This window comes from Diabrotica virgifera, chromosome 7, assembly GCF_917563875.1.
Source record: "Diabrotica virgifera virgifera chromosome 7, PGI_DIABVI_V3a".
Classification (NCBI taxonomy): Eukaryota; Metazoa; Arthropoda; class Insecta; order Coleoptera; family Chrysomelidae; genus Diabrotica; species Diabrotica virgifera.
The window spans coordinates 140033378-140058956 of NC_065449.1; the positions used below are offsets into that span (position 1 = coordinate 140033378).

Consider the following 25579-nt stretch of genomic DNA (forward strand, 5'->3'; position numbering starts at 1 on the left):
CGTGCAAATACTACTGATAATTTTTGTTAATTTCCCGTCGTCAAGTATTACGCCAGATACACTTCGTTGCGTACATTCAGAAAATATTCAGTGACATTAATGACAATTAATATTTTACAACTTATCAAAGAGAACACCAGAAACAGGTTTAGCAAATATTCAGGTGAAGATATCAATAAAATATTAGTTAAAATGATTTCAAAAACATATTTATTCATGAAATAATCTTATCGAATTACACTCGAACTCTTAAAAATTACCGATTTGTTTTGCCCTCGTGACAATTTGACATAATTTCACTCCCCTTCGGGTCGTAAAATTAAAACTGTCAAAGTGTCACTCGGGATACAAATCGATAATCTTAGAGCTCTCGTGTAATTACTACTGAAAACTAGCAGGTTGTTTTTAAGTTATTCAATAACAAACTTTATATAATATATGAAAAAATATTTGTCCGACAAATATGTTGGGCATTTTAATAATTCCGACACGTAGAAAATGTCAAATGACAGGAATTATATTGGTGCTAAATAGCAGTCTGATTTTTGCATGAGAGTTTAATGAAAGGGTAACAAATCAATTGGAAGTTCTATCCGATAAAATATATGGGACATTTTCGTAATCTGACGTTCGAAACCTGTAACCTGTTCCACAATTAAAATTTCCTCTGTTCCAGTGTTCCCGTACATCAAAGTTAGTCAGACTAGACACCGTTAAGCTATTTACAAATTTTCAGCTTGCTATTAGTTAATAAACTTTTTTTTTTGTACGCGGAATCCAGGCCTATTATGGGATAATAAATTTGCTGATTGTCCACATCTGTTTTCCGCTCTCTCTTATGGATATTTTTAAATATTCTTGTAAATTAACTTGCTATCGCATGATTAACTAAAATATAACTACTTAAATAAAATGTTTTCAGTATAAAACTTGCTTTAAAGTACAGTGACTTACTTTGGACTATTATCTCCATCCTTCATCGATTACATCCACCTCTTTTTAAATCTTAGATTCAAATGATTTTTGTTATTTGCCAATATTTTGAAGCTCCATGTGTATTTGTGTCTCTTTTTAAAATAGTATTGTAGGTAGGTACTCATATTTTCCATCCCAACAGGATGTTTTTATTTTCCCAATAGCTTTGTTTTATCTAGTACCTATTTTATTTATTTCGATGTACCTATTTGGTACAAATACTTTTATAAGTCCAGATAACTGCGCTTTAACAATTTGTCCACCTTCTAAAAGAATCATACATTATATCTGGTGCATCGAATGCGTTGACTTCTTTTTAAATCTAGGATTCAAATAATTTTTATTATTTGCTTTTATTTTGAAGCTCCCTGTGTATTTGTCACTGGTGGATCTACGGGGAGGAAAATGGGAAATTTCCCCCCTAATAAGGTCCAAAATTAAAGAAAAAAAATGTTGAAACATTTATTAGGTTACATTTATTAAAAGAGCTATTTGTATAACAAGGGATCAACGTGCTACTTTTCCTCCCGAGAATGAAGTTTACTGGAAGTAATCATCAAGGTTCTTATTTAGATGATGCTTCGCCATTTTTGTTTGTTCTTTGCAAAAACACCGTGCCTTTTTAAAACAACGTTTCTACGTATATAGACATAATAAGAGTAGACAAGGCATACCTACTGAGCAAAATAGCGTAACGCGCGGGCAGTCGATCAGTGGTCTGTCTTATCTCTTTTTACAAAGCGATCCCGCGCATGTGACAGACAAAGATGGCTAGACCTTCCTCTTCATGTACCATGTCCTTTCAGAACGTTGGTTACCATCATAGCTATCCTAATTTTATACACTGCCACCCTAAATAGCATGCTTGTATCAACACCATACCAATCTCGCAAGTTCTTCAACCATGAGGTTCTTCTTCGTCCTGGACCGCGTTTGCCTGCTATTTTTCCTTGCATAATATTTTGTAGCAACCTATATTTGGGACCTCTCATTACATGTCCGAAGTACTCCAGCTTTCTCTGCTTGATGCTTTTTATGATTTCAGTAGTCTTGCTGAGACGTTCTAGTATTGTGGAGTTTCGAATCTTCTCCACCCAGGAAACTTTTAAAATTCTTCTATAGCACCACATTTCGAAAGCCTCAAGGCGATTTAGATCGATTTTATTCACAGTCCAGGACTCGACACCATAAAGTAAGACCGAGAACACGTAGCAGCGAAGTAGGCGGATCCTCAATGCCAATTTTAGGTCTGTGTTACATAACACCTTGGACATCCTTCTAAAAGCGGCTCTAGCCTGCTCTATCCTAGATCTAATTTCGCCGTGACTTTCTGCGTTACAATTTAGTTGCTGTCCAAGGTAAACGATTTTATCAACTTGCTCAATTTTGGTATTATTTACATATATAGACGGTTTTATATGCTGCTGTTTACTTATTACTTTGTAACGTATTTTGACTATTTTTGAGTATTTTGGTTTTCCGTATGTTCAAATCCAGACCTGCCTCCCTACAACTCTTAACGACACTATCAAGTAGTGTTTGCAGATCTTCTTGACTAGAAGCTAGGAGTACTGTATCGTCCGCATATCGCAAATTATTGATGACTTCACCGTTCACAAGTATTCCTTTTTGTTTTTCAGAAAGAGCTTTTCTGAAAATTCTTTCGGAGTAAACGTTGAAAAGCAGTGGTGACAAGAGGCATCCCTGCCGTACTCCTCTTTTAATATTAAGAGCCTGTGATTCCACACCATCTACTAAAACTGATGTTGTTTGATTTCAATATAAATTTGCAATTATTCGAACATCTCTGCCGTCCAAGCCTATGTCTATTAGAGCTTCTATCAATATAGAGTGCTTAACACGATCAAATGCCTTTTGGAAGTCAATAAAACAACAGTATATGTCTACAGATATATCTCGACATCTTTGAGAAAGTACATTCATTCCAAACAATGCCTCTCTCGTTTCAAACCCGTTACGGAAACCAAACTGTGTGTCATCCAGGTATTCCTCGCATTTATTGCAGATACGACCATGTATTACCTTCACAAAAATTTTCAATAAATGGTTTAACGAACTAATGGTTCTATAATCAGCACAGGTTTTTGCTGTTGTCTTCTTAGGTAGAGCTATAAACAGTGAATTAGACCAGCCATTAGGAAGTTGTCCGCTGGTATAAATGGTATTGAAAAACGAAGTTATAGCCTCTAAAACATTGCTATCATTTATAAGCTTGTATATTTCAGTTGGAATTTCATCAGGACAAGTCGCTCTGCCATCTTTTGATGATTGCATGGCTTTTATTACCTCAGAGGGTGTTATTAGGGATCCGTCGCAGTTAGTAATATCGGGTGGTGAACTACTCCTATCGTCTTCGAATAGGTTCGTAACGTAATTTTCCCATTCTTTAAGTTTGTCCTCTACTTCAAATATTACTTTACCATGTTCATCTTGTAGCAATGCAGTTTGATTCTTATTGAAGATACCAGCTGCTTTTTTCACTTTTTTATGCATGTTAAACGTGTCATATTTGTTTTCAAGTTCTTCAATGTCTTGACACTGTTTGGCTAGATGTTGACTCTTTGCTTCTCGTATTTTACGTCGAATTTCTTTTTGTATGCTGTTATAAAGTGTTTCGTTGTTTTTCGCTAATCGCCGTTGTTCCATCAAATCCAATATGTCTTCTGTCATCCAAGCCTGCTTTTTTAGCTTTTACCCGCCATGTAAATTTCTCACACAGATTTCTTTTACTGTTGTTACGATTTTATTTAAGCCCTCATCACTCATCGACATTCTCACCGATATTTTCCCAAATTAAATTTTCGTTCAGTTGTCTTTGAACTGATTCCTTAACTTTCTCGTTTCTTTTTGATCACCTTTTTTAATTTTAATTGGGTTACAGCTACTATGGGATTGTGATCACACCCAATGTCAGAGTCAGCACCTGGATAAGTTTTAATTGATTTGATGCAGTTTCTAAATCGATTTTTTATTAGAATGAAGTCGATTTGATGTAGAGTCTTGTTGGTGGTAGTTTAAAGTGAGTATTCGATATAATGAAATCGTGTTCTTGACAGAACTGAACAAGTCTATCTCCACGTTAGTTTCTGTTTCCCAAGCCATAATCCCCCACAATGTTCAAACAGCGTCCTTTGCCGACTTTAGCGTTAAAATCTCCGAGGACCATGGTATTTTCTGCTGCTTTGACAAGATCTAGAGCATCAGTAAGATCTTTGTAAAATGCTTCTAATTTGTCTTCATCACTGGATGATGTTGGGCGTAGACCTGAATTACATTGGTAATGAACGGCTTTGAACTAAATTTTATTAACATTACTCTGTCAGATATGGGGATATAAGTTAATACTGATTGAGCTAAGTGTTTTGCTACTACGATTGCAACTCCATTATAGTGATTGACATCGGTATTTCCGGCATGGTACACTTGATATCCATCTACGTCACATACTCCTGATCCCGGCCACCGCATTTCACTTATTCCGAGGATGCTGATTTGCATTCTTTTCATTTCTTTTATGGCATTATATGGCTAGACCACTCAAAGTAAATATTTTCCATTGATATTGGCGTTACACCTCGATGCACAGAGCGGCTCATACCTTGCCTGGTCTACGCTTTATTATGTCTATGTTTCTACGTCTGATGTAACGACGATGTAAAGGATAACGACGACATGATTAAAAAAATTGAATAAATGTACGGTTCACGGTGCGTCAATAAGGCTACTAAGGGTACGAAAATGCCAAAGATACATGGATGAGCGCGGTGTAGGTCGCGGTCGAGGTTTACATCGATGACGGCCAGAGCATACCGAAGATAACTTCCTTTCAGTATTCTTTGTGGTTTCTATATAACCAAAACTTGTCGCAACCTGATTACAACAAGAAATGAACTAATACACCATCCGTATTTCCGGCGAATGTCACGTGGTTTAAAAACCACCAATAAACTTTAATTCACCACGCGATCAGCAGCTGGATCTGCGATCTCATAAGAAAATGATGGTTTGTTTTGATATCGATGTAGCGACCGCGATCGCGACCTACACCGCGCACATCCATGTATCTTCGGCATGTTCGTACCCTAATGTGCAAAGCAAAGGCTAGGCTAGGTGCGACGTATTTATTGTGCTGTGTGTGGTGCCGTGCGATGTGCCGTGCGCCGTTGTGGCCGTAACCTAAGAGTAGCATTTTTTTGGGACTCGGTGAATTGGGTTGAATTGTCTTAAAATTATCTGAGGAATCTCCGGTCTTCGTTTGTCAGAAGAGTATAGAGGACACCCTGTATAGTACAGTACGGTAGACAACTTTACTGATAGCTTTTTATGGATAACATATTATGTTTTTGGCGCCTACTTCAATATTTATTTTTAGCATTTGTGGGTTGATTTATAATTATTATACTTAAATACACATTCTTTTACATGACCTTTCTTGAAATGACCTTAAACTGGAATAATAAAAGTGGTTTATTATTTGGGGAATTCTTAATACACTATGCTTGTTTTGTCCCAATAATTTCGTCTGCTAAATATAAATAAAAAAAACGTTCAAATTTGATTTTTTATTAGGTGAGGAACATACATTATTGTAAAGAGCTTATGTTTAAAAATTTGTGAGAGAAGCAATGAAGAACTGTAGAAAAGTCTTTTTTTCAATTTTCTCTTTCGATATCACTTTGAAGACGAGACAATAAAGTACGACATGCAACCTGTTAAAGGTTCAAACGTCCAATATTTATGCGTAATACTGCGACCGCGCTCACTTAGTGGGATTGCAGAGATAGGTTCTGGGTTGGACTGAGTCAAATGATTTCTCAAAGTCTAAAAATTAAGGGCATATGCGCAAAACGTCGCTGTCAAAATGTTCAATGTTTTTTAAATATATTCATTTTTTTTCGAATCCTAAGAAAACTAATAGTAGGGGAGGAAATGCTAAAAGGTATGCTAAATTTGCAGTTACTCGAGCGTTATTGGGACCTATTGGGTTGTGAAGATTAGGTCCTAAAACCAAAAAACTTAAGTAAAGTTTTCCATTTAAGTGGGGACTTTCCATTTTTTAATTTAATTTTTAATTCCAACAATCATTTATTCCAATTATAGCGCCATCTATCCATAATTCGAAAAAATATCTCGAATAAAAGTTACTTATTTTTACGCAAGGAATCCAAATCTGCAATAAAAAAATGGGGGCTCCTATTTAAGATTTTAAAGTAATCCCCCACCCCACCTCCGTGGGGAGTCTTGTTTGGTGTCATTCGATAGATTTTTCAAAAGTATTGAATACGTGTATCTTGCAGTTTTTCGATCTCATATTCATTTTGAAAAAATATCTGGGGGTTCCTATTTAAAATTTTAAATTCCGCCCCCCAGCCCCCCTCCGTGGGGGGTCGTGTTCGGTATCATTCGATAGATTTTTGAAAAATATCGAAAACGTATTTTTTAGTTTTTCGATCTGACGTTTATTTCTCGAAATATTCGCATTTTTCTTGTGAAACTTTATGACTCACTCATTATCACTCATTTTAAAAAACCCTCAGATTTTTAAAATATACACTATTTTGCATATAGACACTTAACTTACCTTGTCTTAATCTGACGATTTCGAGTTTTTCTAAGAATAGATTTTTTTCATGTATTATCATGTATTAAGATCCAATATATGGTAGAGGTACATTTATAGAGTACAAGGTTTCTCCCCATGTGGTTTTCTGACGCGCTCGAGTAACTGCAAAAATCTCCGCTTGGGCTCCCCTACCATAATTAGTATTTTTGAAAAATTTAACAGCAGAATGAAAGATTGCATTATACTGCAAAAATATCCAAAAAGTTTCTTGTCAATAAAATATTTGAAATTAAAAGACACACTAAATTTTCTCTTTTTTTTTCACCCCTGTAACTTATTAAAACAAAAATTATAGAAGTTCTCAGGGACTTTCGGCCCTCGGCAATAACGTAATCTTTCACTTTGCGTTTAAATTTTTCAAAAATGCTTATTAAGTTTCTCAGGAGTCGAAAAAAAAATAAGTACATTTAAAACACATTGAACATTTTGACAGGCGACATTTTGCGACAATGCCCTTAATATCAATGGCTTGTATTCTATAATTTTCTCTATCAAGGATTTTATTACTTGTAGGTGGTCATTCGTTAAAAGTCACTCCTAAATCCTGCTTGCAAAAATGATTGGTGAGCATCTAACAAAATTTAGAACAAAAATGTTTACTGTTTCAGAAGTGTCTGCTAAGCGATTGCCATTGTTTTTAGAAAATTGGATCAATTTTAAGACGATATTATTTGTTGTGTTCGTCAGTATAAAGTCATTAGCGAACATAAATAATTTTAAAATCGTTTATATTGTTTCAACAGCGGTGACACACATTTCCCACAGTCACGTTTTCGATCTGTCTTTGTAATTGAAATATAAAATAGCAAAAATGTATAAGTATCTATGTAATGCAACTTTAGATACTTTTGACCTTTTCGTAGTTAGAGAAAGTCTAGTATCTTGTGTTTGTTTATAACAAACATTTGTTGGTCGATCGTTTACAAATACTGCCGGTGGCACTCCTTTTTTAAACAGGTGCAATTTGGGTGGAACTTGCCAAAGAATTTGGCAAGGTCAATTTTATTCAACAAAAAAAAACAAAGCACATAAATTATTGTTGTATTGTTTAATTATTAACCAAATTTAATACAAAAATATAAAACATCAAATTTAATACTTAAGTACTTTTTTATTCGATAACGATTCCTTAACTCCTAGATCTTCAGAGTGCTTAAACTAAAGAAAAATTTAGAAAACATTAAATACTTAATGTTGTTGATATGACACGAATCTGTGGCATACTTTTAATCAGCGGCGGCTCGTGGGTCAATCTTCAGGGGGGTCATTTTGGTTTGAAAACTTCAAACTGTTGATTTTTTAAAGTATTTAAAAGATCTTTTAGCATTTATATTTTAGATAAAAAATACAGACTTAGATAAAACTCAATACTATTTACCCTAGTTTTCCGAAAATTAAATTTGTCTTTTTTTAGAGTAAATCTTTTAAAAAATATAGGAAAAATGGTATGAACAGGTTATTGACTGATATATAGATAGGAATATTTATAGTATAATAAATTGTAAATTTATTAAAACGAAACTTACTTTAAATATTTTTATATTTTAAGTCAATTCTTCTATCCTTTAGTTCTGCAAAATAGTCTATGACCTTCTCATTGAAATTTGGAATGCTCTTGACAAGCGTTTTCTCGATGCTCAGCATAGACAAGGCACTAAGTCTAGGTTGTCCCATCGTATTACGCAGGAATGTTTTTACTCTTTTTAAAGTAGAAAAACATCTCTCACTTTCCACGGTTGTCATAGGGAGTGTGCACAAAATATTTAATAACTTCACTGCTTCAGAAAATGTTTCAGACAAATTCATGTTAATAAAAAGCTGAAGTATGGCTACTGCACCAGCACTATTGCGAAAATCCTCACGACAATATAAGACTTCAAGTTCCGATTTTAGTTTGGAAATATTCACTGTGGGATAATTAGCCGTCACCATTTTTAAAATATTTTGCGGAAAGTTGGTAGTGTATGCTTCAAATTTCTCTATGTAGAATAACTGTGAAATCATGAGATGATCATTGAAACTAAACCTGTGATTTATTTCAGATATAATAATATCACAAATTTCAAGTGCAGTTCGTCGCTTTGGATCCTCTGCAGTAGTTTTTCTTTTTTTTGCTGTTGATGTGCTTGGTACTTCTGATTCCAAAATAGTATTTCTAATTATTTGGATATTGTTGTTAAAAGACAGGATACAATTTTTGACAGATATAACATCAATGTCTCGCATTTGCAATTGTTTAAACAATATATCAACATGGGGCATTATTTTATGGAAAAAATTTAACCAAAATAAAAAATGCTCATCTTCCAAATGTCTTTTTAAACCAGTTGCTTGATTTATATTGTTACCATCTTGCTCCTCATCAATAATTTCCTCTAAGCAAGATTTTAAATCATCTTTATAAGTGTATACAATTTCAACACATTTTGTATTGAAAGCCCATCGAGTAGGCGCAGCTTTAGGTAGCCTTACTTTAACCACTCTATCCAGAACCATCGTACGTTTTGGAGATCGGCCGAAAAAGGACGAAAATCCGTGTAAATTTGCAAAAAATATTTTTATCGGTTTGTGTTGACTCGCCGCTTTTTGGAGGATAAGATTAAATTGATGGGCATAGCAGTGAATGAAGTGTGCATTTGGGTATATTTCTTTAATTTTTGTTTGTACTCCTCCCAGTTTACCGCTCATGACTGATGCACCATCGTAACTTTGGGCAATCAATTTTTCAGGTGCTTCATTAATTTTTAATAATTGAAGTTCTTCTAATATTACATTAGTTAAATGTTGTGCTGTAGTACCTAGGGGGTTAACAAATTTCCAAAATCTTTCATGTACAATACCAGTTAATACATATCGCAATATGATAATCATCTGCGTTTTATTGGAGCTGTCTGTGGTCTCATCTACTTGAATGGCCACAAAATTTGTCTGGCCAATCTCCTTCATGATATGAGTATGCACAATGGCTAACATTGATTCTAAAATATCGTTCTGAATTGTTTTCGATGTTCCTTTAAATACTGTACTTTTTTCAATGTGTTCTTTAAACATTAAATCCAGTTCAGAAACAAAATCGATAAGGCCCAGAAAAATTCCACGATTATTGGAGCTGTCACTTTCGTCATGACCGCGCAATGCAATTTCGAAAACTCCACAAAATTTTACACAGTCGATTAGTTTGTTTAAAATATACCTATTTTTAGATACCAATTCATTAAAGTCATGCACAGATTTACGATATACACTATCAAGTTGCTGTCTTATGTTAACACGTCCTAAACTTGCGTAACTCATTGATGAATTTATATGAGTAGTTGAAGAGGCATGTTTTGTAATTTTCACTTTTAAATGCTTAATGTCAGTTACTCCATTTTTCGCCCATACAGCGTCATTCGAAAACAGTAAACACGGATAGCAAAAAAATGCATTTCTCACACTGCAGCCACAAATCCAATCACACAAATTGTACATTGATTCTTTAAAATATCTTTGAATGTCCTTACCCCTATCCTTTGTTGTTTGTTTTAAATTCATGTTTGGTTTTGGTCGACCACTTTCTTTTTTCTCAAGCCGCCGTTCATAATTTAGTGTTCCAGCAGATTTTAAGGCAATTATTTCGTCAACAACACTCATCTTGTTTTCTAACTAAACGTGAGGCCGTCGACTCTACTAGAGGTATACGACGGAAAGGTCACTCCCACTCTCGCCCACGAAATTGCTATCTGCCGTCTCTTTTCTATTTTACATGCATTTGTCCATAAGCCATAAGAACTGTATATAGACAATTTAAAATACGGCCCAGCCACGGGCTTGTGTATAGCGCGAGGCGCGACGTTATTATATCTATTATATTTGTTTTGCCAATGGAGACTGCTGAGAGAGAATTTTATATTTCAGAGTGAAGTTTTAGATAAAAGATATTTTTAATAAAATTGGTATTTTTATGAGATTATTTTAGGGGGGTCATTGACCAATTGACCCTAAGGAGGAGCCGCGCTTGCTTTTAATATTGAAATTATCAAATTTTGGATATTGTCTAGAAAACATAAATACAGGAAAAGTTTTATAGTAATCGATAAGAAATATTCTTAGAAGCAGGTTAAAATATGTTGCAACAAAATAAATATTTATAACGTAGCATAATAATTGAGGCGTTCAGGAACAAGTACCGTAATCCACAATGGGAACCTCCCGTTAATATAAGGAAATTTTCCTAAAATCCTTTTATATTTTTCTTTAAAATATAATTTTCTTCCTTTTTATAGTAATCGATAACAAATATTCGTAGAAGCAGGTTAAAATATGTTGCAACCAAATAAATATTTATAACGTAGCATAATAATTGAGGCGATCAGGAACAAGTACGTAATCCACAATAGGAACCTCCCGTTAATATAAGGAACATTTCCTCACTCCCAGAATTAATTTTTTTTTCGTTTTACATTCTATGTGATAAGACTCAGCTCAATTTTAACCCTCCATCCCCCTGTCCTTCTCCCCGCCCACCACCAAAAATGTAATTTATTCGTTTTTATTTTTTTGGGTGGGACAAAATCAATTTAAAAAAATTCACTTGCGAAGTTGAGGCTTTTACAAAACATGTCTCTTTTTTTATAGGCCTATAGGTTAAGTGTACATAACCCCAAAATGCCTTTTAATTTTTTTTTTGAAAAAATCGTATACTTAACTTTTTTTTTGGAAATGGCTGCAGGTCTATTTTTTATTTTGTGTATTCTATCAAAAACCATATTTCTATTTCTTCAGATTTTGGTGACGTAGGTTACGCCATCTTCAAAAATCCAAAAAACTGGCTTTTGAGAGGATTTTGGGAATTTCCCCATTTTATAGACTTCTATAGACTAGATCAAATCAAGGTTTTTTTTATAGGTTAGATATAATTTGAAGTAACTGCGATCTTTAAGACATTCAAAAATAGAAGAAACACGTTGAAACTCCCAAAAACATACTCCCAAAAAATCCGCTTGTTTTTGGGGCGTTCGAAGATATTTCTCTCGAATTTTAAGTTGCTTCAGATATTTATTTTAAATAAATATACAGTGATTACGTAAAGGTTGGAATAAATTCATGTTCTCGAGAATGGACGATTTTAAAAAATATTCCGAAACAGGTCAATTTTCATTTTTAATTTGCGACTTTTTTGCATATGTATCATACTAGTGACGTCATCTATATTTTTTTTAAATAAGAATAGGGATCGTGTGATAGCTCATTTGAAAGGTAATTCAATTTTCTATTCAGTAATATAAACATTAACATTATTATTTATACAAGGTGTCCACAAAAATTTGTTGACATAAAATGGAGACTGTGTGTAATTTATTTAACTCAAAATACATGTTACTGCTATCAGAAAACAGGAAATAATGTTTATTTGACAAATAAATATTGATTTTTGCTTAAATTCAATATTAAAGCCGCCACCCACCTTCCTCTTGACAGTTTGAACATTAAATTTAAGCGAAAAGCAATGACTACTTTTCAAATAAACATTTTTTTCTGTTTTCTGAGAGTAGTAAAATGTATTCTGAACTAAATAAATTACATGCATTCTTCTTTTTATGTCAATAAATTTAATTCAAAAAAATTTTTTTGAACACTCGGTATAAATACATGTAAATGCTTATACAGTGAGCACGTAAAGGTTGGAATAAATTCATTTTCTCGAGAATGGACGATTTTGGAAAAAAATCCTGAAAAATGTCAATTTTTATTTTTAAATTACGACTTTTTGGCATATATATTATACTAGTGACGTCACCCATCTGGGCGTGATGACGTCATCGATCAATTTTTTAAATGAAAATAGGGATCGTATAATAGCTCATTTGAAAGGTAATTAAATTCTCTATTCAGTAATATAAACATTAACATAATTATTTATACAGGGTGTCCAAAAAAATTTTTTTTTAATTAATTTAATTGACATAAAAAGAAGAATGTGCGTAATTTATTTAATTTAAAATACATTTTACTGCTATCAGAAGACAACAAAAAATGTTTATTTGGCAAATAAATATTGTTTTTTGCTTAAATTCAATATTAAAGCAGCCACCCACCAGCCTCGTGACAGTTTGAATATTTAATTTAAGCGAAAAGCCATGAATATTTTTCAAATAAACATTTTTTTGTTTTCTGAGAGCAGTAAAATGTATTTTGAATTAAATAAATTACATACATTCTTCTTTCCATGTCAATTAATTTAATCAAAAAAAAATTTTTTGGACACCCTGTATAAATAATTATGTTAATGTTTATATTACTGAATAGAGAATTGAATTACCTTTCAAATAAGCTATCACACGACTCCTATTCTCATTTAAAAAAATCATCGATGACGTCATAACGCCCAGATGGGTGACGTCACTAGTATGATATATATGCCAAAAAGTCGTAATTTAAAAACAAAAATTGACCTGTTTCGGGATTTTTCTCCAAAATCCTCCATTCTCAAAAAAAAATGAATTTATTCCAACCTTTACGTGCTCTCTGTATTACTAAATAGAGAATTAAATTACTTTTCAAATGAGCTATCACACAACACCTATTCCTATTTAAAAAATCATCGATGATGTCATCACGCCCAGATGGGTGACGTCACTAGCATGATGTATATGCCAAAAAGTCGTAATTTAAAAATAAAAATTTACCTGTTTTGGGATTTTTTTTTAAAATCGTCCATTCTCGAGAAAATTAATTTATTCCAACCTTTACGTGCTCACTGTATAATAATATGTTTAATTCTGGTTGATGAGAAGCATTTTTTTTTTATTGAAGAAATATCGCTTCTCAAATGATATGCAAATATAGAAGATGTAGTACCTATCTTATAAAATATTATTTTAATGATTCAAAAGAACTTTAGGCTTTGTAATTTTTAAGAGATGCAGACGTTACAGTTGGTCTGTCAAACTGTAACGGTCTATCAAGTTTCAAGAACCGGAACCATTAATGAATATTTATATTTTTTGGGTTGAAGGAACCGTTACACACCCCTACAGGCTTAGTGACTAAAATAATTATTATGACTTGAACAAACTGAATACGCTCAGACTACAATAATCTAACAATAGCTAAAATATTCTTCTTTAAGGATAAAAAATGCTAAAATTTTAAATATTTTGATCGGATTTTTGTAATTGTTTTGCAAAACCTATTACTAGCTACACCCATTTCATATACCTAATATTTCATAGCTACCTAAAATAGACAAAATTTTCGCGTTGTGTGCAAACAGAACCTACCTTTGGACCCAGGGTCGTGAGTTCGAATCTTGCCTGGGTATAAATTTTTCTTACTTACTTATTACTTATTTAATCCAAAACTCTTCTACCTTTCGGTGTGAGCTATTGTGGAGTTGGGTTCTCCGTCGTTTTCTCCACATTTTCTTCCATTTCCTTCTATCCATGGCGAATACTTTTGCTTCCTCCCATTTTATTCCTCTTTTGTCGGCCGCTTCCCTCACTTGTTCTGTCCACGTCTTTCTTGGTCTTCCTCTCTTCTTTCTTCCTATATCTTTCGCTTCATATAACTGTCTTACTATTTTTTTTGTTGTTTTCTTTTGTTCGATTGTTGTTGTAACTGGATGTATTTTCAGATTTTCTCTAAAGGTTTGATTTCTGATTTTATCTTTCCTTGTTGTCCCTCTGTTGTTCTCAGAAATCTCATTTCTGTGATTATTAGTCTATTCTTTTGTCTTTTTGTTAATTCCCAAGATTCACAGGCATAGATTAGAGTTGGCTTCACAATCTATTTTACTATTTCCGTTTTTATATTCTTAGGTATTTCTTTCTTATTTAAAAAGTTAGTCTTGATATTATTATTCAGCTTACCAGTCTTTACAATTTTTTCATCTATTTTATCTTCTAATTTTCGATCCCGGCTTATGATTACCCTCAAATACTTATATCTGTCTATGTGCGATCTTTGATGTTAGGATCTCAAAGGAGCTTTCTAAAGGAGCTCTGACACCGGTTCAGTAAAAAACCCAAACATGAGCAAAAAAGGAATAGAATAATTAAATGAGGCGCAAAGAGGTCCACTTACCAATTCAATCCCTGCATTTGGTCTTCAAGAGGGCCCTCAGCTGCATTTAACACTGCACCAAGTCCATACACAAAAAAAGCCTTACCAGCTAGGCTTTTACACCGGCAAACGAGCGAGCCGTTGGTTGAGTGGCAACTTACGAGCTGTTGATTGTAGAACAACTTGCGAGCCATTGATTGTAGAGGCACTAGCTTCTCTTACTTTTGACGAACACTACTAGGCTCCAGTTTTTGCACTCATTAAAGCAAACCTCTTTTCTATCGCGATAAAAGGCAAAATAACTAGAGTTGGGACTATTTGCCTTCCTCGCGTAAATAAGTTAATTCAAATTTAAATGAAAATACAACAGTCTACTTGTTCAAGTTGCTTGCCATCTACTTCTGTTTTATGTTTTTTTTTGTCTTCCAATGATCTTTGATTTTGATTTTTCTTTGTTTATTTTCATGTTTCTGCTACCTATTTCATTTTTAGCTCTTCATACAGTATGTTTATATTTTCTTGTAATTGTTATTCTGACTCCCCAACCAAATATCACCAGGTCGTCTGCGTAGCATAGTTCTGGTATTTGTATCATTCTCAAATTCCAATATCCTACATCATATTTTCTCCATTTGTGTTTGCATTTTTTTATATCAGCTAGTACTAGGTTAAAGATTAGTGGGATCAGGACACCACTCTGTTTTAATTTATTGTTGCTGTAGAATATTTTTGATTTTTTATTCTTTGTCCTTACATAGCTTTTCGTTTTGTCGTATAAACTCTGGATGCATCCTATTAGATCTTGTTTAATTTTTCTCTTCTTTAGTATTTTCCAAATATCTTCAAATATGAAACATGCAAGTATTTCTTTTTCTGAAAATAATTTTCGACCACGAGTCAGTAATCTATTAACCGACGTACGGCAGTACCAAACGGCGTCGCTAGGAGAATACTCCAATAATGCGTCGTAGATTACTTTTAATGAAACGTGGTCATTTGTACTCTAAACCGAGTAAGGTATAACAAAAAGCAAAATATTCGTTTCGTTTTGATTAAATTCGAGTCTCTTGCCATCCCCTGACACCTGGTGTTTCTAGATCTATCTGTTGTCAAAGAGGCTATACAAGAAGACTGAATTTAATCAAAACAAAACGAAGAATAACTGCATATATAAAAATATTTGCAGCAGAGTGTGGTTAGACTGTCCTCTAACGGGGAATCATGAAATGAGTGAAAATAATTTTCGACCACGAGTCAGTAATCTATTAACCGAGGTACGGCAGTACGAAACGGCGTCGCTAGGAGAATACTCCAATAATGCGTCGTAGATTACTTTTAATGAAACGTGGTCATTTGTACTCTAAACCGAGTAAGGTATAACAAAAAGCAAAATATTCGTTTCGTTTTGATTAAATTCGAGTCTCTTGCCATCCCCTGACACCTGGTGTTTCTAGATCTATCTGTTGTCAAAGAGGCTATACCAGAAGACTGAATTTAATCAAAACAAAACGAAGAATAACTGCATATATAAAAATATTTGCAGCAGAGTGTGGTTAGACTGTCCTCTAACGGGGAATCATGAAATGAGTGAAAATAATTTTCGACCACGAGTCAGTAATCTATTAACCGAGGTACGGCAGTACCAAACGGCGTCGCTAGGAGAATACTCCAATAATGCGTCGTAGATTACTTTTAATGAACCGTGGTCATTTGTACTCTAAACCGAGTAAGGTATAACAAAAAGCAAAATATTCGTTTCGTTTTGATTAAATTCGAGTCTCTTGCCATCCCCTGACACCTGGTGCCATCCCTTGACAACAGATAGATCTAGAAACACCAGGTGTCAGGGGATGGCAAGAGACTCGAATTTAATCAAAACGAAACGAATATTTTGCTTTTTGTTATACCTTACTCGGTTTAGAGTACAAATGACCACGTTTCATTAAAAGTAATCTACGACGCATTATTGGAGTATTCTCCTAGCGACGCCGTTTGGTACTGCCGTACCTCGGTTAATAGATTACTGACTCGTGGTCGAAAATTATTTTCACTCATTTCATGATTCCCCGTTAGAGGACAGTCTAACCACACTCTGCTGCAAATATTTTTATATATGCAGTTATTCTTCGTTTTGTTTTGATTAAATTCAGTCTTCTTGTATAGCCTCTTTGACAACAGATAGATCTAGAAACACCAGGTGTCAGGGGATGGCAAGAGACTCGAATTTAATCAAAACGAAACGAATATTTTGCTTTTTGTTATACCTTACTCGGTTTAGAGTACAAATGACCACGTTTCATTAAAAGTAATCTACGACGCATTATTGGAGTATTAGCGACGCCGTTTGGTACTGCCGTACCTCGGTTAATAGATTACTGACTCGTGGTCGAAAATTATTTTCACTCATTTCATGATTCCCCGTTAGATGACAGTCTAACCACACTCTGCTGCAAATATTTTTATATATGCAGTTATTCTTCGTTTTGTTTTGATTAAATTCAGTCTTCTTGTATAGCCTCTTTGACAACAGATAGATCTAGAAACACCAGGTGTCAGGGGATGGCAAGAGACTCGAATTTAATCAAAACGAAACGAATATTTTGCTTTTTATTTCTTTTTCTGTTTTAAGAGCTTTTTCTACTATTTGTCTCATTATGAAAATCTGATCGTTCGTCCCTCTTTCTTTTCTGAAATCACTCTGGCTCTCCTCAAAGGTGTTTTCTAGTTTTTCTCTTAGCTTGTTATCTAGTATACTAGCATATAGTTTTCCTACTGTGCTTCCAAGTGTTATTGCTCTGTAGTGTGAGCATTCCTTGCTATCTCCTTTTTTATACAATGGCGTTATATTGCGTATCTGCCAATCTAGTGGAACTTCTTTTCTTTCTTTCATGATGTTTAGTAGTTCTTGTTTTCTTTCTTTATTAATGTATTTGACCATATCTGTAGAGGAAGGCCTAGAAAAAGATGGCTGGATGATGTAGAAGTACGGCAGAACTACTGACATTCAGATTACTTTATTAATTACACTTTTTTCTTGTCTCTAATGAGTTACTTGATTTCTTCTACATAAATATATTTTTTCTCTTCTGCTGTACTCTATCATTAACTTACTATTTCCCTTCATAATTTTCTATTATACGGGGTGTTTGGTAAAGACTGCGCCATAGCTTAACCTTAGATTACTGAGGTTAAAATAGGTCGATTTTCGCTAACTTACCTTAGTATGAAAGTTGATAATAATAGAAATACAGGGTGTCAAAGTTCAACTTTTATTTTATTTATTTTTGAATATTTCCTAACAGGCATGAGATAACAATTTGGTAAGTGGGGTCTTTGGGACGAAAAAACTAAATTCTCCACCAAAAATTATATACTACCCAGAGGGCGCCACATACGTCTCTCAGCGCTCATTTAATACGTTCAATTTTTTTATCCCCCCTCTACATAATTTTGGGATCAAAAATTTTATTCTCCTATTATTTTTACTTAAAAAAGGTATACTACATTCATCTCGCTAAACTCAACCGTTTTCGAGATAAACGCATTTTACATCTACGATGCAAAATTCAATTTTTTTTGCATTTCATTGTAGTTACTAAAAACCATTTGACATATCCTCGCCATACTTGGCACCAATTGTAATGGTACACCCTTCTAAATTGTATTAAACAAACGTTTCTGGCTACTACCAGACGCGTACGACGACGGGAGAAAGGGAAGGATCAATCATTCACTTTCCCCTGTCGTACGCCTCTGGTAGTAGCCGAAAACGATTATTTAACATAATTTAGTAGGTGTACAGTACCACAGCTATTTCTCAGTCGGAATTATTTTTATATTATTAGTTGGTTTGATTTAGATGAGCATGAGACATGACAGTTCAAATAAAACACTAGATAACTATAGAGAATATAATGTCAACAAAATTTTAAGTCCCTTTTTACATACAAATATTAATTTTGATTTCAATAGTTTATAAGAACAAAAGTAAGTAATTAATTAAAAAAAAAATAAACCAGAACCAGCTGTTTCCTTCACATAAATATAAAAATCATTGTATTTTAGTCCCCTTTTTAGACCCCTTAACCCAATCTAAATTGTACCTTGTTCTTTCTTGTTTTCTCCCATAAAATAAAATAAAATCTATTACCGTCCTTATTTCCTTCAATAAAAAAAATCATTTGCCTGGATAAACACACTGCAATCTTCCTTAAATTTTGTCAAAATGTCACGTCAAATATCGAACTTCTAAATAAATCTGCCAAATTTATTATTTCCAATATACTGAATAAATGTAAATCTGGTAAATAAATGTACTTCTATTACTTCTTTAAACAGGATCGATAAATACATACAATTTTGTACTACCGGAACACCCTAGCAAAAGAAAAAGAAAATAAAAATAACTGAACTAACTTCTTAAAACTGAGAACCAATAAACTGAACAAAAATGACTTCAGCTTACCTTTAACATACAAAAGGGTCTATTACACGACTCTCAGCCTGGCCATCAATAAACATCGAATTAATCTCTAGAGGCTAGAGGATTTTCCAAGACAAATCTTTACGTGCCCCAAATTTCCAGCACACCAACGGATACCTCAATAAGAGAATTCCCAGTACATCCCACCAAAGGATTGAAAAAGTACCATTTCAATTAAAAAAACTGGGAATCCAAATCGCCGACCAGGCTTCAAGTGCTTTCTCAAAAATGTTTATTGAAAAGAATGAACGTTGTTGATTTTCTAACAAGGCGTTCAAAACAAAAAAAACTCTACAACAAAAATCTTCTCTCACTGACTCACACAAAAAGCATATACATCCAAACATACAAATTATACATCCTCCAAGGACAAAATAATCGTTTATAAACAACCAAAACTCAACAAACGTTACTACTAAATTTTCAACCGTAATAACAGTACCTATACTTTTTGCCAAGTATGACACAGAATATAAAGTATTATTTTTTTTTTAATTATTTATTCTTTATTTAAAACGCTGAGAACTATTTGTACCCGGTACTTTAAAGTTATTTGACATATCCTTATCATACTTGGCAGAAAGTGTAGGTATTGTACACCAGAGGTGTACGACACGGGATAGTGAATGGTTGACCCTTCCCAAATTCTACGCCACTGACGAAACTGCTTGTTTAGCATAATTTTTAGATTCTCCAATACTTTCTATGAAAATAATATACCCTTCATTCGTAACGATAAATTCACCAGTTTTCGAGATATTTGAAGTTAAAAATGAAACGGCACAGTTGTTAATTTGATTAATGTATTAATGTATTATTCCCTTTCGTTTTTAACTTCAGATATCTCGAAAACAGATGACTTTATCGTTACGAATTAAGGGTTTATTATTTACATAGAAAGTATTAGAGAATCCAAAAATTGCACTAAAATAGCAATTCTGACACTGGCGTAGAATTTGGGAAGAGTCGACCATTCACTTTCCCCCGTCGTACGCCTCTGGTAGTAGCCATAAACGTTTGTTTAATACAATTTAGTAGGGTGTATAGTACTTACCCTTGCTACCAAGTATGACAAGGATATGTCAAATGGTTTTTAATAACTACAATGAAATTCAAAAAATTTTATTTTGCACAGTATATTTAAAATGCGTTTAATTCGAAAACTGTTAAGTTTAGGGAGATTGCGAGATAAATGTAGTACACCTTTTTTAAGTAAATATAATAAAGGAATAAAAGTTTTGATCTTAAAATTATGTAGAGTGGGGGATAAAGAAAAATTGAACCTATTAGGTAAATGAGCGTTGAAAGACGTATGTGGCGCCCTCTGGATAATATATAATTTTTGGTGGGAAATTTAGATTTACCGTTCTAATAAACTCCCACTTACCAAATTTCGTGTTGTTATCTCATGCCTGTCAGGAAATATTCAAAAATTAATAAAATAGAAGTTTAACTTTGGCACCCTGTATTTCTGTTATTATCAACTTTCGTACTAAGGTAAGTTAGCTTAAATCGATCTATTTTAACCTCACAAATCTAAGGTTTAGCTGTGGCCCATTTTTTACCAAACATCCTGTATTATTGTGTAAAAAACGATATCATTTATGCCACAATAATGGGATAAAACAAAATAATCATTATTCTTGAAAATTATTCGTAACGGTATATACAAGTTGTACGCGTTAATAGATAAAAATCAACAATTTAATTTATATGTTGGTGATTACAGTAATTTATATAAATATTTCATAATTTCAAATTAACGGTTGTTCCATCGAAAATGTCAATAACAGAGGATGTAAGCTGAAAATAAAATTTAATACAAGGCAATGTACTTGACTGCTTTCTTAAATATAAATATAGAGTTCCGTAATTGTCTATTATTCAATTATGTTTTAAATAATTATTGATTTTAAATTTTTGTTACACTATATATACTTACCTACACTGAATAAAAAAATAATTTCTTAACTTTGCACAATAATTATAAAGTTGGTTATAGCTAAATTGAACTTGATATGTTATTCAGGGTGTAACAAAAAGGCAGGTCATAATTTAAATCACGTATTCTGGGACCAAAAATAGTTCAATTGAATCTAACTCACCATAGTACAAATGTACACAAATGTGCTCCCCCTGAGTCGGGCTCTTTCGACAAAAAATGAAAATGAACTCTAGTAGTTTTTAGGCAATACGCTTTCAAGCTAAATTATCGACAATTTTGATGCACTTGTGTAATTACCCCCAATATTTCATTCTTAGGAGATTCTGTCCAATAGAAATAAAAATTAAAGTGATAATTGTTGATAATATCCCGTCGTCAATTATATTACGTCAGATGCCCTTCGTTGCTACGAAAAAATACATTAAGTGACATTAGTGACAATTAATGTTTTAAAAGTTATAAAAGTGATGACTTTGAACCGTCAAATAGTTATAACAACTGTGTGTTTAATTGTAGTAATTACTAATTTGTACTTGCATAAATAAATTACAATAAAATTTTGCTTTTGAACAGTTTTATTCATGAAATAATCGCCGCAAATTGCACTCGATCTCTGATAATTGCATAGTAGAAATCGAAAATTGCACTGTCATGTTTTTAATTGTTAAATTTGACGACCACATACTAACAGCAGCTTTGTTTATTTAATATGTCGGTTTGGCAAAATTTAAATCCATATCCAAAGGAATCGGGAAATAATGTAAACAATTGAAGACCTTGGGATCAGAAGGGGACAAACCACAATTTCGTCAAAAATGAGTTAAAGTAGAAATCGCACACTCTAAGACCATATTAATGCCCCAAACAGAAAATTTCAGCTTTTTGCTCATCGATGGCGCCGCTGTAGTAAGTCCCGTTGTGTCATCATTACTTTATATTGCAACAGAATGAGACAAGCCACAATAGTAATCAACATGGCGGCGGAACATTCCGGTGCATGTAAACGCAAAATAGACTTTAATGAGTTTGATTCTGAAACGAAGTGACCAAAATCCATTTTTAAATAAAAGCGAAGATGACAAAGACTACAGTTCATTTTTTAGAATTTAATTTTTTTGTACAAAAAGGGCTAAGCCTCATATTTTTCAAAAAATGTTCAAAAACTTAAAAACCGTTAAATAAACATTTGTGTTACTTTAACTGTGTATTTAATAACATATTTCCAAACGATTGTGGACCTTGCTTCCGAGAAAAATGTAAAAATTGGATTTCAGGATCTGAAAATAAGTTTAAAATGGTGTTTTCTCCAAAATAATCTTTTGTGGCATGTCCACTACTCGTCCCAAGGTCTTCAATTATGAAATAGTTTTTTTGATGAAATAATCTTAACGAATTACTCTCTAGCTCGAATTGTCGACTTGTTTTGCCCTCGGTGACACTTTGACATAATTTCACTCCCCTTCGGGTCGTGAAATTAAAACTGTCAAAGTGTCACTCGAGATAAAAATCGATAATTTTAGAGCTGTCGTGTAATTACTAATGAAAATTTATTTTTGATTTACATTTTTAGGTATATTTTAAAAGAGGCAAAAGAAGCCGCCTCTCGATAAAAACTATAAAACTATAAAATTCCCAATAATAATTTAATTGAAACATACACAAAAAGTTTGGGGGAGGGGATTTAAGTAAACAAAACCTCCATAAAATTTTTATGGGGTGTACAAATTTCACTGTCGTTATTTTTTAAAGATGTTCCTGCCATATGAATGCCACATGTCCATTTTCAATAAACAATTTCTAATAGTATTCGATATATTAAAAAAAATCTATTTTCATTTTGTAACTTCAAATGGCTGTAACATTTTTTATATGCACAATTGTACTAAGGCAAGTTAAGTTCAATCGAACTATTTTTGATCCCAGAATTTATGACCTGCTTTTTTGTTACACCCTGTATAATCTAATATCAAGCGCATTAGACAATTCAAAATGTTTAAAATCGGTGAAAATAATGTTAACATAAACTCCAAACCCAACCGAATTCCTTATTTTGATTTCTTAACATATTTTTAGTAGCGAGTTATCGTCAGCAATGATTCCAGTGTCGTATCAACCGAGCAGGTAACATGAACAACTTTTCAACAGGCTTTTATTCCCAACCAAATTATGAACAAAATGTAAAAACCATGGCTCCAATGATCCAAAATCCTATACAAATTCCCACTTGTTCCCAACAACCTAATGATTCACTACAAATAAACCAAACAAATGAACAAACAGCCAGTATTGAAGAACAGCAATGGAATGAGGTTACCGGAAAAAGATTAAGAAGCAGTCCAGAAATGCCTAGAAGTAACAAAAGACAAACAAAACTTGGTGAGTACTGGTTAAGTAAACCTATAACAACACAAAATCAATTTGAAGCACTAAGTTCAATAGATGAAAGTGACAATTTGGAAGACACAGTTAAAAATACAGATGCAAAACCAAAACCACCTCCAATATTTGTATCAGGCGTGCAGATCTGCAAGCCTCTTATCGATCTTTTGCAACAAGTAGCAGAAAATGATTTTATTGCTAAAGCTATCAACAGCGAACAAATAAAAATTCAACCAAAATCAGACAAAGCATACACCGCCATAATAAATGCTCTAAAAACAAAAAACACGGACTTCCACACTTATAAACCTAAAAGTGAAAGACACTACCGAGTGGTTCTTAAAGGCATGCACCCCACGACAAATTTAGAAGAGATAAAAGAAGATCTTAAAACCAAAAACCATAATGTTATAAATATATGGAATATACTACACAACCAAACTAAAAAATCGCTGCCTATGTTCTACATTGATCTAGAAACAAAAGATAATAACAAGGACATCTATAACATTAAACAAGTAATGCATTCCATAGTAGAATTCGAAGCACCGCATGTCAAGAGAATAATTCCGCAATGTAGTAGATGTCAAAAATACAACCACACAAAAAACTTCTGCAATAAACAACCGTGCTGTGTCAAATGCGCAGAACCTCATTACACTAAAGAATGTCCAAGGAAAACCAGAGACAGTAATGTTAAATGTGCTAACTGTGGTGAAAATCACCCCGCAAATTATAGAGGGTGTGAAGTTCACAAACAATTACAAAAACTTAAATTCCCTAACTTGAGACGACACAACGCGAGGACAAACCAAGATAGAACTACAACAGTCAACTATGTGCAACCTGGAATAACATACGCACAAGCAACGCAAGCAGTTAACCAGCAAGCCTCCAACCAAACTACTACACAACATATACCAAATCAAACTAATAACCACACAGACATGTCAGAACTGAAAGACATGTTAAAAAAACTGACGGAACAAATGAGCACTATGCTCAACCTCCTGACCATGATTCTCAACCAGAAATGACTCAGTTACTAAAGCTAGTATTATGGAACGCCAATGGCTTAAGTCAACATGTAGAAGAATTAAAACTATTTATTAACACACAAAAAATTGACATAATGCTGATTACAGAAACTCATTTTACATCCAAAAACCACATCAATATTCCACGATTTACAACTTATCATACGCAACATCCCAATGAAAAAGCACATGGAGGCACTGCAATAATAGTTAGTAATAAACTAAAGCACTACGAAATACAAAAACATGAATGCGACTATCTACAGGCCACCAGCATTGTTGTGGAAGATCAACTAGGCCCACTAACAGTATCAGCTATATACTGTCCGCCAAAGCACAATAACAAAACGGAACAGTTTGAAAATTTCTTTAAAACATTAGGAAATAGATTTATAGCAGGAGGAGATTTTAATTCTAAGCATACTACCTGGGGATCCAGAATTATTACCACAAAAGGCAGAGAACTTCTTAAAGCTATAAATGCGACCAATGCAAATTACCTCACCACAAGGGAACCAACTTACTGGCCTACCGACAATGCAAAAATACCTGATCTACTCGACTTTTATATTGTTAAAGGAATTAATGTTAAATTGGCAAAAGTAGAATCTTGTTACGATCTACCCTCTGACCACTCTAGCGTAGTCGCGACATGGTATGCACAAATAACAAATAGTACTAAACAACCATCACTATACAGTAACAAAACAGACTGGAGCATTTTCAAGACTAAACTAGATGAACTAATTGACATAAACATCCCATTGAAAACAGAAAGTGACATCTACGCAGCAGTAGAAAATCTTCAGAAATCTATACAAGAAGCTGCTTGGTATGCTACCCCTGACTGCTACCAAACAGAATTGAAAGAGAATTGCCCAACTGTAATAAAGGAAATGATTGCTAGAAAGAGAAAAATAAAGGAAGAGTGGCGAAGAAAAAGAACACATGAGAACAAGGCGAAATTAAATAAAATCACCAAGGAAATTAAACTACAATTGCATAATATCAAAAATAACAAAATACAAGAATATCTTACAGGTTTATCAGCAAACGCAGATAGTGAATATACC

At 33.4% G+C, this 25579-nt stretch overlaps 1 protein-coding gene and 1 long non-coding RNA gene across 2 annotated transcripts in view; one reads left to right on the forward strand and one right to left on the reverse strand.

Annotated features, from left to right (window-relative positions):
* The window catches only part of LOC126888063 (atrial natriuretic peptide-converting enzyme), a 331414-nt gene that overhangs the window by 1373 nt on the left and 304462 nt on the right, over nucleotides 1-25579 (forward strand). The gene's annotated exons all lie outside the window — the stretch shown is intronic.
* LOC126888065 (uncharacterized) lies at nucleotides 18560-19560 on the reverse strand. Its single transcript, XR_007699372.1, has 2 exons — nucleotides 19128-19560; nucleotides 18560-19039 (listed from the first exon to the last, which is right to left on the reverse strand). It is a non-coding gene; the product is annotated as an uncharacterized LOC126888065 (long non-coding RNA).